At 37.0% G+C, this 16,119-nt stretch overlaps 1 protein-coding gene across 33 annotated transcripts in view; it reads right to left on the bottom strand.

Moving 5' to 3' along the window:
* LOC307187576 (uncharacterized protein) overlaps positions 1-16,119 on the bottom strand; it is a 791,299-nt gene that overhangs the window by 676,550 nt on the left and 98,630 nt on the right. For all 33 annotated transcript variants that reach the window (XR_013828646.1, XR_013828647.1, XR_013828648.1 and 30 more), the window contains one exon: positions 7,979-8,095. The gene's annotated coding sequence lies outside the window, so the exon portion shown is untranslated. The remainder of the gene's footprint in view (positions 1-7,978; positions 8,096-16,119) is intronic.

Here is a 16,119-nt window from a genome sequence, read left to right as displayed (position 1 = left end):
AAGAACGCTAGAGATACATGCCACAGGGGCTGTCCCTCAATAGCACAAAAGAAAAAGCCACACTGCCCCAAAAGATGTGGCTAACAGTCCAAAGGTCATGGCAATTTGAGAATGTATTGCTTGTGGCAGAGTTTCTTCCAGGCAAGATGTAGTCTCAAAAAGCAGAAGGTGTTAGGTTTGTTGTTCACTTCTTGGGTTACTTCCTTAAAACCAGTGGTGGTTGTTGTTGGAGACAGTTCTCTATAGGTCTCTCATTTTATGCATTTCTGGCAAGCAGAAGCAATTCTTTTGTTTCAGACCATCTGTGCAAGGACATCTGTATAGTGAACAACATGGAAGCTAGAGATACACTCTCCCTCTTAAAGCAGTGGGCCAGCAAGCTGGTTGCCCAGTGTGAAACTTTCAGGTTCCCTAGGTGCTCAGAATCCCTAAGAATTCCCTAAAGATTTCTATCCTTTTACAACTTAACTGCATATGCAGCTATCACCTCACTCTCTTATGTTACTCAGTAAGAAAGGGGGCTTTAGGGCACCAAATATGCTGCTTGCTGAGTTGTGAATAATAAAATCCTTTGTCTCTGACCTAAGTCTCTCTTGCTGGCCTGGCCTTGAAATGACCAGGTAAAAACAACAGTGTATAAGAGTGGTGGTCATTCACACTCAGTTCTTCTAGGTGAGTCTGCTAAATTCAGATTGGTGGTGTTGGTCACACTTCCCTGCTAGAAATTAGTACTGTTGCTAACTTGATAAGCTGGTCTTCAATATTGTTGGGCTAAAGAGTGAAAAAATTAATAGAAAGTATTTATGCCAAAACTTTTGTTCGGTACTGAAACAATGTCAAGAAATTATCCAATGTTTGCCTGAATGGACAATTAGGTTAAAATAAATTTCATACATAAGTTACTCTGACAGACCTCGACCTCCTATAAAGCACCCCCGACCACAAGAACACACACATATTTCTGGGAATTCCCAAGGGATGTCTCCCATGTGCTCCAATCCTTCAACGTCTACCATGTTCAACTATGTTCTGTCTCTAACTTAAGATTCTTGCCCCTCTGACCACTTAGCTCCACCAACTCTCCTGGTGCAAAACAGTAGTTCTTTACAGGTAGTGATCTTTGTCCCAAGAGACACAACAAGCCTACCAGTATGGACAGTTCAAGTGCTAGGGGCCAAGCTCCCTGAGGGGATCTCGTAGCATGATGGCCACTGCTACTTCTCGTCTTGCACCCTAAGCAGTATAATCCTTTCTGCTCTGATGTCTGTGGTGAAGGGAAGATGGAGTCTCTCCTATTGTGATATACTCCTTGATAACTCAATGTTGCTTGGGTGGCAAAATTCTTTCTAGACATGTCCAGACCCGATTTAAATATGAACCACCGCATACAATCTTTCTTCTCATCTTCAGTCACTCATGGATCAAGCTCATAATGCATAGAGATTTCTTCAGTTAGGATCTGTTCTCTCTCAGATTTCTTGAACCCTCTTCACAAAGACTTTTGTGGAGCCAGTCTCCCAATGGACCAGACATGCCTGAATCCCCAGGGGCAGACACACTGGAAAATACTTGCCTCAGGCATCTGCACCCTCTTCAAGTTTGGCTCAAAAGTCATCTTGTCAGGGAGGCCTTTCCTAACTACTCATTAAAAATTGTTTACCTCCATTGCCATCCCAGCTTATCCACTTTCCTGCCTTATTTCACTCTGTTGCACTAATTACTTCCAAATGTACTATAAAATGGATTTCTTGTGTTATTATTCTCTTTCCCTACCAAAATATAAGTTCCAAGAGGGTAAGGGTTTTCATCTCTTTGTCTCACTGATGTGCTTAGAATGGGGCCTAGCACCCAGTTGGTCCTCAATAAATATTTAAAGAATGAGTGACTGAATCCTAGACTCAGGCCACATGTGTGATGTGCTCCTCTCACATAAATTCCACTGGCCGCGTGTGCATTAAACCTGACATCCAGTAAACGTACTTCGGCTGAAAAGATAATTGTGAATAATGATGCAGAGAAGACATACCCCACATGAAGGACCAAGTAGTTGGATAAATACCAACGACCCAGTCTCTCCTTCTGGTTGTCTTTCACCTTTGAGATGAGGGCAGAAAATACAAATACCTTAGCCTGGCTTCTCTATTCTTTGTATGACTAGCCGTTTTTAAATCCATAGAGTTCTTATATCCAATAACATAATTCTTTTTAAGCCCTTTCTTTTTCTGTTGCCACTTAAAAGCCCTTCAGAAATGAATTACGACTACTGAAACTTTAATGTGATTCAAGGTATGCAGTTAAATGTCATAAAGAGCCAAGACAGATTATGTATGTATGTTAACTACGGGGGAAATTAGTGAAAATGTGCCCATTTATTACATAGGAGTAACAGGTCAAAATGAAAAAGAAAGTCTTGATTTGAGGTTCACAAATTTATGAAGCAATACTGACAGTAGGTAAATGGCTACAAATTTTCAGGAAAGCATTTAGAATATCTAAAATTCCTTTAAAATATTCATATATTTGAATGCATTTATTATACTTTTAAATATGTATATAGAAGGATGTTTATGGAAATGTTATTTATAATGAACAAAAATTGCAAATAACCTAAATATTCAACCATGGAGGAATATTGAAAAAGTTACATTCTTATTATCCTATATAATAGAATATTATATAGTCACATGAAATTGTGATTTTTGAAGACTATCTAAGGAAAACCATTCTCACAACACAATGCTGAACACTAAAAGCTAGGTACACATTATAAGGCCCACTTTTCAAACAATAAATACATAATATAGCCACCAAAAAATGGTAATGAAATTTGCAAGTATGTTAATGGTGATTACTTCTGTCTTAGTACATTTGAGCTACTATAACAAAATATCATAGACTGGGTGGCTTATAAACAACTGAAATTTATATTTCACAGTTCTGAAGGCTGGAAGTCTTAGATCAGGGTGACAGGATGGGAGGCTGAGGGACCTCTTCCAGGTCATAGACTTCTCATTGTATCCTCCTAGGGCAGAAGGGACTAGGGAGCTCTGTGGGGCCTCTTTTATGAAAGCATTAATTCCATTTGTATGAGCTCTGCCCTCATGCTCTAATCACCTGCCAAAGGCCCCACCTCCTTCAATATCATCACACTGGGCCTTAAAATTTTAATGTATAAAGTTGAGGGAGAACACAAACATTCAGATCATAGCAACTTCTGACTGTGGAATTAGAAGTGGTTTTACAGGTAACTCCTAATATATCAAAATATTCAGTTGGCACTGGCCACCATGTTCGTAACTGGTGTTGATAGAGAGAACATTTTTGTGACAAAAGATTCTGTGACAGTGAAATACATTTAGATAATGATGCAAAATAAGCTGAATGTAATCATAGTAAGAGCTGGCATTTAATGAACTCTGATTTGAATCAGATACTGTGCTGAACATTTTACTCCCTCTGTGAAGTAGGTATCATTATAATATGTTATAGATGAGAAAACTGAAGTTTTTAAAAGATGAAATAACTGTTTCAGTATCACAGGGCACGTCAGGGGCAGTGTGAGATTTGATTCAGAATTTTCTACCTCTGGAGCTTCTGCTTTTAAACCCTCTGCTCCATTAAAAACAGTTGACTATGATCCACCAAGAGTGAGCTTGTAGTTTACTTTTGGTTGAGACAAAGGATTATTTTCAGGTAGTTTAGCATTCCTGATGGTAATTACTATTCAGACGATTACTATCTTTTAACTCTTGATCAGATCTTCACTGCCTCCCTTGAGGATAAATATTTCATTTTCTTATTGCTGATAAAATATATACAATACTTTGGCTTAGACACTGACCAAAAATGGGGATATTTACAGTTTTAATCAATTGTAATTAAACCTTAATTACAATATAAAGCCTTCGTTCCCTAGAGAAAAAAACTCTTCTAGAAAAGACATTAAAACTAGAACAAAATATGAAGTCAGAAGACTAGAGTTGATTTCCTGATAAATGAAGAAAGTATTAGAAACGTGGCACAGTCAAACTGGCCTTCAAAAAATACTGACAGTTTCATAGACTCTGCCTCTGAATGAAATATTGGGAACTCTCTTGGCACTTCTCCCAGACATCCAGGTAGAACAGGGGTACACTGATTATTTTAACTACAACAATCTGCTTTTGCACAAACCCACCTCAGGCCCAGCCAAATGGTAAGCTTATCAAACTACCAGATCAACAGAAAGACGGTTTTTACCTGAGGAGAGAAACTAAGCAAAATGTGCAGAACTACCTTATAACCTAAGATACTTGCCGTTTCATACTTCCTAGAAGAAAATTCTAGATTAAAGAAGAGTTCCTAGAGAGAACTCCAAAATATGCAAAATAAAGAGAGGGAGAGCTTTACAAACTATATTTAATATGAAGCAAAGAAAACAAAATTAAGAATTTTAGCTCAATTTTTAGGGAAGAATAATTTCTAGAAAAAATTCACATATAGAATTATAAACTTAAATCTTAAAGACAGTGCTGCCACTTTAGATGGTAAACATTTTAATAATCCCACAATTTAAAACTATCTTAAAAGGACAAGCTCCAGGAATTATCAAAATGTTTACACCAGTCTGTTTTAAGAGATCCATATGTTTAGAACTTGGTGTGTTAAATATGTGTTGTAGTATTCTTTAGATATACTCTGAAAAAGAAAAAGTTCTCATGACTTTTAATCTAGTATTTTGTTAACAGATAACATCCTCAAGTTAAAAAATAAAGAATGTTCCTAAAATAATGTCCCTTCCCCTGAGGTAACCCTTGGAAGGTAGTGGTCAATAACACAATCAGATAACTGGGGTTATTTCAGTTGCTTGCCAAAATATCGCTCATGACTATTAAAGCTGAAAAACATCATTACATCAATGACAGAAAGGGCGTGATTGTTCTTATTTCTGGAATTCTTCTGATGTGAGTCAATTCACTGGGTAGGATTTCACTGGAAAATGGCTTTAGGAATATACTAAATAAAGGAAGGACAGAACCAAGCCTTCAAACACAGACATAATGGAAAACCATAGAGTCAGACTTCACCCAGCAGGCAGTGACAGAGATCAAATTCAAAGTAAAATTTGTAGCTACAAAAACTCTAATTATCTGTGCAATTTTGATTTTTATTAATTTAACATTGTTTCTTCTTAACAATCCAAATAAAAACATTTCACCCTCCATATACAAAAATAAAATTGTGATTTTGCTTTTCATTTCAGACCTAGAAACATCAGATTAAAGAAAGAGAAGTAATATGAGACTAGTTTAGATATTGTTTTCATATTTGCCCCAAAATCCAAATGGTACTTAGGAATCTGGATAACTTGGAGATGCAGAAATCATCCATAATAAAAATGTACGTTCTGATATATTTTTTAAATCCCTAGACTCATAGAACTTTAAACCGAAACTGAATATACCATCATCGAGAAGGCCTTCTCCCCCGTAACTCCCTCTAGATGGAGATGATGTGATCCAGTTTATGGGTATTGAATCTACCTACTGAAACAGTTCTTCTGTTGGCCTTTTATTATTTTATATGTTTGCTTAGTCTTCCCAACTAACTTAAGCGAAGAAGCTGTCTTTTATTTTTTTATTTTTTTTTTTTCGGTACGCGGGCCTCTCACTGCTGTGGCCTCTCCCGTTGCGGAGCACAGGCTCCGGACGCGCAGACTCAGCGGCCATAGCTCACGGGTCCAGCCGCTCAGCGGCATGTGGGATCTTCCCAGACCAGGGCACGAACCCGTGTCCCCTGCATCAGCAGGAGGACTCTCAACCACTGCGCCACCAGGGAAGCCCAGAAGCTGTCTGTTATCTATCTTATTATTCCCCCAAAGAGTGTAGTCGAGAGCCTCCTCCACAGTAAACATTCTCTATTCTTTAATTCCAGATAGGTTCAAAAAATTTATGAGCTCTTCATGACTAGATAGATGTATTCCCTAGGAAGGGTTAAGACTAGGAAGTTACTTGTTAAATAAATATAATAAGTATGCTAACAGTTAATATGGTAACATTATTTACTAATTTTCAAACTTTTTTCTTCATTAAAGAAAACCTCGTTCAGATACCCAACAAACAACATTGAAACTCTTCTGGTTGAAGTAAGTGGAGAGGACTGGGAGAGAAACAGGCAAGAGCAGATGGGGAGAGGTGAAGGCACAGAGGAACTGAAGTCCAACCAGTTGGCTCTCTACCCACCATCCGACAAAGGTCACCAGGGACTTGTAGCCACTCTAGAGCACTGCTTGAAAGCCACTAGTTCAGTCTGTTGTGTAATTTATTCTAATAAAAAGAAAATCTCTGCTTATGCCTCTTGCCAATTCAGCGACAAAAATTAAATCCTGTATTTTCAAAGTGTATTATAAATATGTACTGAATAAATGAACTGACCAAGTGAATGAATACTTATAACCAAACTAAATAAAATCCTTATTATAGTTATCATGTTTTCTCTAGTTCTTGAATGGGTTATGAAAGTCTAAATATAATTGGAATTAGAGAAACGAACAAGTAAAAAGTATCAACTAAGACTGAATGCCAGGACTTCCCTGGTCGTGCAGTGGTTAAGAATCTGCATGCCAATGCAGGGGACATGGGTTCGAGCCCTGGTCCGGAAAGATCCCACATGCCGTGGAGCAACTAAGCTAATGTGCTACAACTACTGAGCCTGTGCTCTACAGCCCACGAGCCACACAACTACTGAGCCCACGTACCAAACTATTGAAGCCCGCGCGCCTAGAGCCCGTGCTCCACAACAAGAGAAGCCACCACAATGAAAAGCCTGAGCACCGCAACAAAGAGTAGCCCCCGCTCGCTACAACTGGAGAAAGCCCGCGCGCAGCAATGAAGACCCAACGCAGCCAAAAATAAAATTAAAATTAAAAAAAGAAGACTGAATGCCAACATCCGAAATATTTTTAAGTCATTCTACAAAGTAAAAATTTGTACACACAGCATTCTTTCCTATCTATGGTAATGAAATGGATTCCAGCACATATGCATGTTTCTCTTGCCCTGAATCCATGCCTCCCTCTTTTGGTAACAATAGCTCATTTTTGTTTCCCTTTTGGGAGCTTCCCTTTTTCTATGCATCAGGTCTTGGCAATCCGTCCATCAAAATGTCCCACTCAGTCCCTACCAACCCACCTCATGCCAAGTCATGGGGCAGGCACATTACCTCAGCTAGACTGAGTCAGATCCTGACTCTGAGATATGAAGCTTTCCTGGGATGACAAGATGTAGGAGCAATTGGAGCTTCTCTGCCTACCCCTGGGGCAGTAAGCAGACTCTCCATTAGGTGCTACTACTTGAATCCCTGCAGCTATGCTTGTCCAGAGCTTTCTGAGCCCTGACTCTTCAGCCTCTTCTTTTCTTCTGTGTTATCTTTCCAATAACATCCTTACTTTATTTACTATCTATTTTTCTTTATTTGTTTTTAAGTTAACCAGAGTCCACTTCTGAAACCCCAGAACACTAAGATACAGGGGCCCTAAGCACTGATAACACAGACAGAAATTCACTTAAAGAAGCTTAGATCAAAGTCATTTTCACAGGCCACAGGGAAATAGATTGTAAAGTCTCAGCTTGGTTTACTTGGATTCATCTCAATATTATTAAGTTTTTTGAAAAATAATGCTTATAGTATCCTACAACCCAGTCATATGCAAACTAAAGACTACTGAACTGAGATCAGGAGAACAATTCACTGGGTAGCTTAGGGAAAGTTTATAAATATTTTTTGAATCTCTATTTCCTTATCTATGAAAAGATTAAGTTAAAGTAGATCTATAAAGCCTCCTCTAATTGTGACATCCTATGAATTTTTAAGTTTACAAATATAAAATAACACATACCAACTATTGATTTTTTTTTTTTTTTTAGTCTGAAGTAGTTGCTCTGAAAAAGTCCCTTCTCTCTTACTTCAAGGCAATATTTAAATTTGACACCAGACTCACCCAGGATCAGCCTATGCTGTGGTGTGACTTTTCTCCAGAGCTTTGTAGAATCTCTTTTTGTGATGGAAATCAGTGCCACTTTCTCTGTACTCACATTTTCCCTTTTCCGTTCTCCTTCTATGGTGGAAAAAAAATGAGTTATAATTAGAACCAAGAAAATACTGTAAGGATAAATACAATGTATCCTGTCTTATAAAAGGTCATTCTTTCAAGCTATCAAAGCCCTTTACAACAAATACGTAATTGATGGTCGCAGCCTCCTCTGTAGGAATAAAACACTATGCCTGGTTTATAGATGAAGAAGCCAAAGAGGGAGTCAACATAATTTCAGTTGACCATCTCAAATCTGGAACTAGAAATTCAGAGCTCATCCATTTTAAAACATTGTGTGTGAGCATGCCAAATTAGCTCAGTTTGTTGTAGATGATTTTAATGTTGACCCAGCAATATGTGTAATACATTTATAAAGAAAACAAAATGAAAGACATATTCAAATAGCTAAGAGTCAATCCTAAAACAAATAGCAATTACAGTGGTTTTCAGAATAAGTTCTTTGGTGACTAGTTGATGACTTCTGTGAAACTCCCATGTGAAGTGTGGCAAGTCTAATTTACTATACAATCACAGAAAACTGGAACAGAGTCTGCCCTGAAGACCAAGTTATGCATACTGATAGTAAGCTGATACTGAGAAGTGATGATCATAACAACAACTGCATGTCACTCATTTAGACCAGAAACATATTGCCTGCTGCCACCACCACCACGTTTCCTAAGAGTGTCCTTAGACAGACTGGCCCAGGATCAGAAAGGGAGCTTACATGCCTGGCTCATCAGTTAATGTCTACTTAGCATGCAATCGTCCACTCTTATTTATTGAAAAATATTATCCTATGTGCCAGGCACTGTGCAATGCACTCCAACAAATTACTCATCCATGAATCTCTAGAACTCATTCTCTCAACTTGGAGAGCCTAAGAAGCTCAGGAGAATAGCGATTACTAAAGGAACTAGAAGCCTTTTCCTGATTTGTTTAACAGTACACCTTCATGTATCGATATTTCCCCTTTCATTATTTGGTGGAATGATTGAATTTCCTTAGGGGGACAGTCATCAGTCACTGATGACAGACTTCTATGGAAAGGTCCTGTGTCATACAGGAGCTAAAAGGCCAAGGGACCTGGTGAAGTCCCAATTAAAGATTTTCCAACTGCCATTAGACTTCCAAGGTATAACTTAGGAGACGTGGCATGTGTGGTCTCCTATAAACAGAGAAACACTCTTCCCAGCCTTGAACACAAGGGACAAATATGTTCAGGTGTGCAGAGGGAAGGGAAAGGAACATTTTTCAGCACCGTCTCTTAATCAGGCACTAAACTAGACTCTTTCACTCTCATCATCTTACTTAATCTTCAGCTGTCCCCTGTTCAGTTACACTTTGCCTGACCACGCTACCAAAGAAATTGAAACCCTCATATAATCTACCATACATGTTTATTTGCTTGTTTGTTTACTATTTCTTCTCTCCCCTAGAATATAAACTACTGAGGACACAAAAAAAGATTCTTGAAAAATATACTGCGAGTCTGATCATGATAAAGTCCTCTTTCCTTCCAGTTCTGAACCAATTGAAAACCGGGATAGGACAGAAGGAGCTCTAATACTTTCACTTTATTCCTAGTAGAGTGCTTGGAGAATGCTGCTTCTCCCCAAGGAAAAATGGGAACTCTGCACCTTCCTTATCACCAACCCCTGAATTAAACTCATTCACCTATGACAGGAAGAAGACCTGAAAAACTGTAAATCTTTCCCATGCAGAGGAAAAGGGGAGAACATGGTATACCTGCAGGGAGCAGCTCTAGGGAAAGGAGGCAAGACAGTTTAGGGACCTCACTACTCAAAGTAATATGATTCATGGACCAGCAGCATCAGCTCCTGGAAGCTTCTTAGAAATGCAAACTCGGGCCCCACTCTAGACCTACTGAGTTGGAATCAGTATTTTCATAAGATGCCTAGGTAATCCATATGCATTTAAAATTTTCAATAACACGTGTGAAATAAAGCTTAACATACTAACCCCACCAGAGATATGTGAACCAGTGGGTATTGATTGGACTTGTCATATTAGCAATCAGAAAAATCCCTCTTCTATTATTAAGTGCCAACAATATATAAAGGCAGCGCAGCCTCCTCATTCTGAATTCTTCCAAGAGAGGACACAGGTGGTAATTTTAAAATCTGAGTTTATTTGCTTATTTATTTGTAGCTTGTAAAAGACAGCAGGAACTTGGGGAGAAAGAAATAATTGAGAGAAAATGAATCTCCACCTCCAACCTTAATTTCTCTATCTATCTTTTCTCCTCATTGTAAAAAGGGAATACTACTACCTGCTATAGAGGGAGGAACACTCCCAAACTCATTCTACAAGGCCACAATCACCCTGATACCGAAACCAGACAAAGATGTCACAAAGAAAGAAAACTACAGGCCAACATCACTAATGAACAGAGATGCAAAAATCCTCAACAAAATACTAGCAAACAGAATCTAACAGCACATTAAAAGGATGATACACCATGATCAAGTGGGGTTTATCCCAGGAATGCAAGGATTCTTCAATATACACAATTCAATCAACGTGATAAACCATAGTAACAAATTGACAGAGAAAAACCATAAGATCATCTCAATAGATGCAGAAGAAGCTTCTGACAAAATTCAACACCCATTTTTGATAAAAACCCTGCAGAAAGTAGGCACACAGAGAACTTACCTCAACATAATAAAGATCATACATGACAAATCCACAGCCAGCATTGTTCTCAATGGTGAAAAACTGAAACCATTTCCTCTAAGACCAGGAACAAGACAAGGTTGTCCACTCTCACCACGATTATTCAACATAGTTTTGGAAGTTTTAGCCACAGCAATAAGAGAAGAAAAAGAAATAAAAGAAATCCAAATTGGAAAAGAAGTAAAGCTGTCACTTTGCAGATGAGATGATACTATACATAGAGAATCCTAAAGATACTACCAGAAAACTACTAGAGCTAATCAATGAATTTGGTAAAGTAGCAGGATACAAAATTAATGCACAGAAATCTCTTGCATTTCTATACAGTAATGATGAAGAAACTGAAAGAGAAATTAAGGAAACACTCCCATTTACCACTGCAACAAAAAGAATAAAATACCTGGGAATAAACCTACCTAAGGAGACAAAAGACCTGCATGCAGAAAACTGTAAGACACTGATGAAAGAAATTAAAGATGATACAAACAGATGGAGAGATATACCATGTTCTTGGATTGGAAGAATCAACATTGTGAAAATGACTATACTACCCAAAGCAATCTACACATTCAGTGCAATCCCTATCAAACTAACACTGGCATTTTTCACAGAACTAGAACAAAAAATTTCATAATTTGTATGGAAACACAAAAGAACCCAAATAGCCAAAGCAATCTTGAGAAAGAAAAACAGAGCAGGAGAAATCAGGCTCCCGGACTTCAGACTACACTACAAAGCTACGGTAATCAAGACAGTATGGTACTGGCACATAAACAAATATAGATCAATGGAACAGGATAGAAAGTCCAGAGATAAACCGACATACATATGGCCACCCTTTTTCTGATAAAGGAGACAAGAATATACAATGGAGAAGAGACAACCTCTTCAATAAGTGGTGTTGGGACAACTGGACAGCTACATGGAAAAGAAAGAAATTAGAATACTCCCTAAACACCATACACAAAAAATAAACTCAAAATGGATTAAAGACCTTAATGTAAGGCCAAACACTATAAAACTCTTAGAGGAAAACATAGGCAGAACACTCTATGACATAAATCACAGAAAGATCCTTTTTGACCCACCTCCTAGAGAAATGGAAATAAAAATAAAAGCAAACAAATGGGACCTAATGAAACTTAAAAGCTTTTGCACAGAAAAGGAAACAATAAACAAAACGAAAAGACAACTCTCAGAATGGGAGAAAATAGTTGCAAATGAAGCAACTGACAGAGGATTAATCTTGAAAATTTGCAAGCAGCTCACACAGCTCAATATCAAAAAATCAAACAACCCAATGCAAAAATGGGCAGAAGACCTAAATAGACATTTCTCCAGAGAAGATATACAGATTGCCAACAAACACATGAAAGGATGCTCAACATCACTGATCATTAAAGAAATGCAAATCAAAACTACAATGAGGTATCACGTCACACCAGTCCGAAAGGCCATCATTAAAAAATCTACAAACAATAAATGCTGGGGAGGGTGTGGAGAAAAGGGAACCCTCTTGCACTGTTGGTGGGAATGTAAATTGATACAGCCACTATGGAGAACAGTATGCAGGTTCCTTAAAAAACTAAAAATAGAACTACCATACGACCCAGCAATCCCACTACTCGGCATATACCCTGAGAAAACCATAATTCAAAAAGAGTCATGTACCACAATGTTAACTGCAGCTCTATTTACAATAGCCAGGACTTAGAAGCAACCTAAGTGTCCACTGACAGATGAATGGCTAAAGAAGATGTGGCACATACATACAATGGAATATTACTTAGCCATAAAAAGAAACAAAATTGAGTTTTTTGTAGTGAGGTGGATGGACCTAGAGTCTGTCACACAGAGTGAAGTAAGTCAGAAAGAAAAAAACAAATACCGTATGCTAACATATATGGAATTTTTTTTAAAAAATGGTTCTGAAGAACCTAGGGGCAGGACAGGAATAAAAACACAGTCATAGGGAATGGACTTGAGGACACGGAGAGGAGGAAGGGTAAGCTGGAATGCAGTGAGAGAGTGGCATGGACATATATACACTACCAAATGTAAAACAGATAGCTAGTAGGAAGCAGCCACATAGCACAGGGAGATCAGTTCGGTGCTTTGTGACCACCTAGAGGGGCGGGTAAGGGAGGGCGGGAGGGAGATGCAAGAGGGAGGAGATATCGGGTTATATGTATCTATATAGCTGATTCACTTTGTTATAAAGCAGAAACTAACACACCATGGTAAAGCAATTATACTCCAATAAAGATGTTAAAAAATAATAATAATACCTGCTGTATGGGCTGTTGTTAAGCGTGAATAAGATAATACATGTAAATGTTTAGTAAACTATAAAGTATTATTTTTTTTAAGTTTTCTCTTGTTACACAGAGAAAACTCAGCAATCAGCAACCCCTCAGGTTTTAGAAATTCAGCATATCATGCCATTGTTGAATCATAGAGAATTTTACAAATATTTTTATATTATCATGCTGGTAAAAAATGTGCAGCAGTCATGTTTGTCTGCAAATAAAATGAAAAATTTTTAATATGTTAGTACTTACTAGGCCAGTTTGTATGAGATAAAAATGATGAGCTGAGAAGGAGAAGTTTGAAGACTGGCTACTCTAAAGGTATCATACGCCCTGACTTTAAACTACATTACAAAGCTACAGTAATCAAAGCAGTATGGCACTGGCACAAAAACAGACACAGAGATCAATGGAACAGAATAGAGAGCTCAGAAATAAACTTATGCATATATAGTTAATTAATTTATGACAAAGGAGATAAGAATATACACTGGGGAAAGACAGTTTCTTCAACAGATAGTTTGGGAAAACTACACAGCTACATGCAAAAGAATCAAACTGGACCACTATCTGACACCATATGCAAAAATTAACTTAATATAGATTAAAGACTTGAATGCAAGAACTGAAACTATAAAATTTCTAGAAAAATACATAGGTTATAAGCTCTCTGACATAGGTTTTGGTGATGATTTTTTGGATTTGACTCCAAAAGCAAAGTCAACAAAAGAAAACTAAACAAGTGGGACTACATCAAACTAAAAAGATTCTGCAAAGCAAACTATCAGCAAAACAAAAAGGAAACCTACTGAAATGAGAGAAAATATTTGCAAATCATATATTCAATAAGGGGTTAATATCCAAAATGTATAAATAACTCATACAGCTCAATAGCAAAAAAAAAAAAGTCTGATTAAAAAACTGGGCAGAAGATCTGAATAGACATTTTTCCAAAGAAGACATAAAGATGGTCAACAGACATATGAAAAGGTGCTCAGCATTACCACTCTGGGAAATGCAAATCAAAACCAGAGATCTCTCCTCCCACCTGTTAGAATGGCTATTATCAAAAAGGCAAGACATAACAAGTGTTGACAAAGATGTAGAGAAAACAAAACACTTGTGTACTGTTGACAGGAATGTAAATTGGTGCAGTCATTGTGGAAAACAGTATGGAAGTTCCTCAAAAAATTAAAACTAGAACTATCATATGATCCAAAAATTCCACTTCTGTGTATTTATTTATCCAAAGAAAACATAAACACTAATTTGAAAAGATATATTGGCTCATTGCAGCGTTATTTACAGTAGCCAAGATATGGAAACAATCTAAGTGTCCATGGAAGGATGAATGTATAAAGAAATTATGGTACATGTATACAATGGAATGTTAGTCATAAAAAAAGAATGAACTCTTGCCATTTGTGACAACATGAGAGGACCTTGAGATAATTATGCTGAGTGAAATAAGTCAGACAAAGTCAAATATCATATGATTTCACTTATATATAGAATCTAAAAAACAAAACAAACAAAACAAAACCAGACTCACAGATACAGAGAACAGACTGGTGGTTGCCAGAGGGGAGGAGGAGGTTAAGGATTGGGCAAAATAGGTGAAAGGAATCAAGAGGTGCAATCTTCCAGTTATAAAATAAATAGCTCATTGGATTGCAATGTACAGCATGGGAAATATAGTCAATAACATTGTGTTTACTTTGTATCGTGACAGATGGTTAGTAGACATTGTGGTGATCTTTTCATAATGTATATAAATGTCAAATCACTATGTTGTACACCTGAAACTAATATAATATTGTATGTCAGTTATACTTTAAAAATATTGCTGCTGAAGCCCGAGATACTTCTTAAATATTATTTATACACATGCACACAAATAAATATATTTATATATTGCATCTCTGAAAAAGAAAGTTTAGCTACTGTATTTCAAAAAACAAAGACAGATGTATTTAGATGTATTTACGCTATATTTTTTCAAAGCTAGATTATAAAATATATATTTTTTTTTAGCTTTGAAAATTCAAAACTAATTTCTATCTCACTCTCTCTGAGACTTGTCAAATGCCATAAAGTAGAAATGGTTGTCCTGAAATATGTCCTCAATAAAACAGCCAGTTACCTTTTTTTTTTTAATTAGCAGGTAATGAGCTATTTTGTCTATTTATACAGATGCATAAATTTCAAGTTGTCATTTGTTTCAAACTGATTAAACAACATATTAATATTTCAAAGATTATGAAGCTTTTCCTTAGGACTGTCTTTTTATCTTTAAAAGAAAACAATGCTAATAGCTTCCTTTTTCCTATATTCAACAACTATTTACTACCCCTTCTTGATGTGGGCTTTCAAAACACAAAGAAAGTTTGGCAAGTTTTCAACGTCCTTTTAAGTCTGTTCTTAAGCGTTTGTATAAAAGCATAAAGAGCACTTCTTTGGAGAATTGATAATGTCCCACATTCAGTATTTGTATATTGAATACTGTCAGTTATATTTAGTGTATTCATTCATTGGAATCTGTTCTGTTAATCTGCATGCAACTGATTTCTGGGAAGCAACGTGATCAGAAGAAGTCAAAGTTAACATAACAATTCCTCTTCTACAAAAAACAACCCAAGACATTATGGGTCCAAATTTCAAAGCAAGTTACTGTATTTGCAAGTTTTAAGTCACACTTGGCAGTTTTTCCAAACACAGTGGTCAGGAACTGAAAAAAATAAACATGTGTTTCCAGGATTTTCTTTTCACATGCCACACAAAAAGTAATGTTACAACTATGTTTTCACTCCCTTTAAGAAGTTCTTCTTAAGGAAGAAAGCTTTGCTGATTTGTATTATTTTAAGGTAGATTTTACAAAATAACATTAAGGGGCAAGATAAATATTACTTTTACTGTATAAATGGAAGTTTAACGTCCCCACAGGGAATTCTTGAAAAATCTGATCTGTCATTATGCAGTGATATTTGTACTTTAAATCTCATACTAAAATTCAGAGCACTTAGCACTTTCCATCTTCCA

Source organism: Stenella coeruleoalba (genome assembly GCF_951394435.1).
Source record: "Stenella coeruleoalba genome assembly, chromosome: 6".
NCBI classification, from domain to species: domain Eukaryota; kingdom Metazoa; phylum Chordata; class Mammalia; order Artiodactyla; family Delphinidae; genus Stenella; species Stenella coeruleoalba.
The sequence above is the reverse complement of the archived record's forward strand: the minus strand, read 5'-3'. Positions and strand labels throughout refer to the sequence as shown.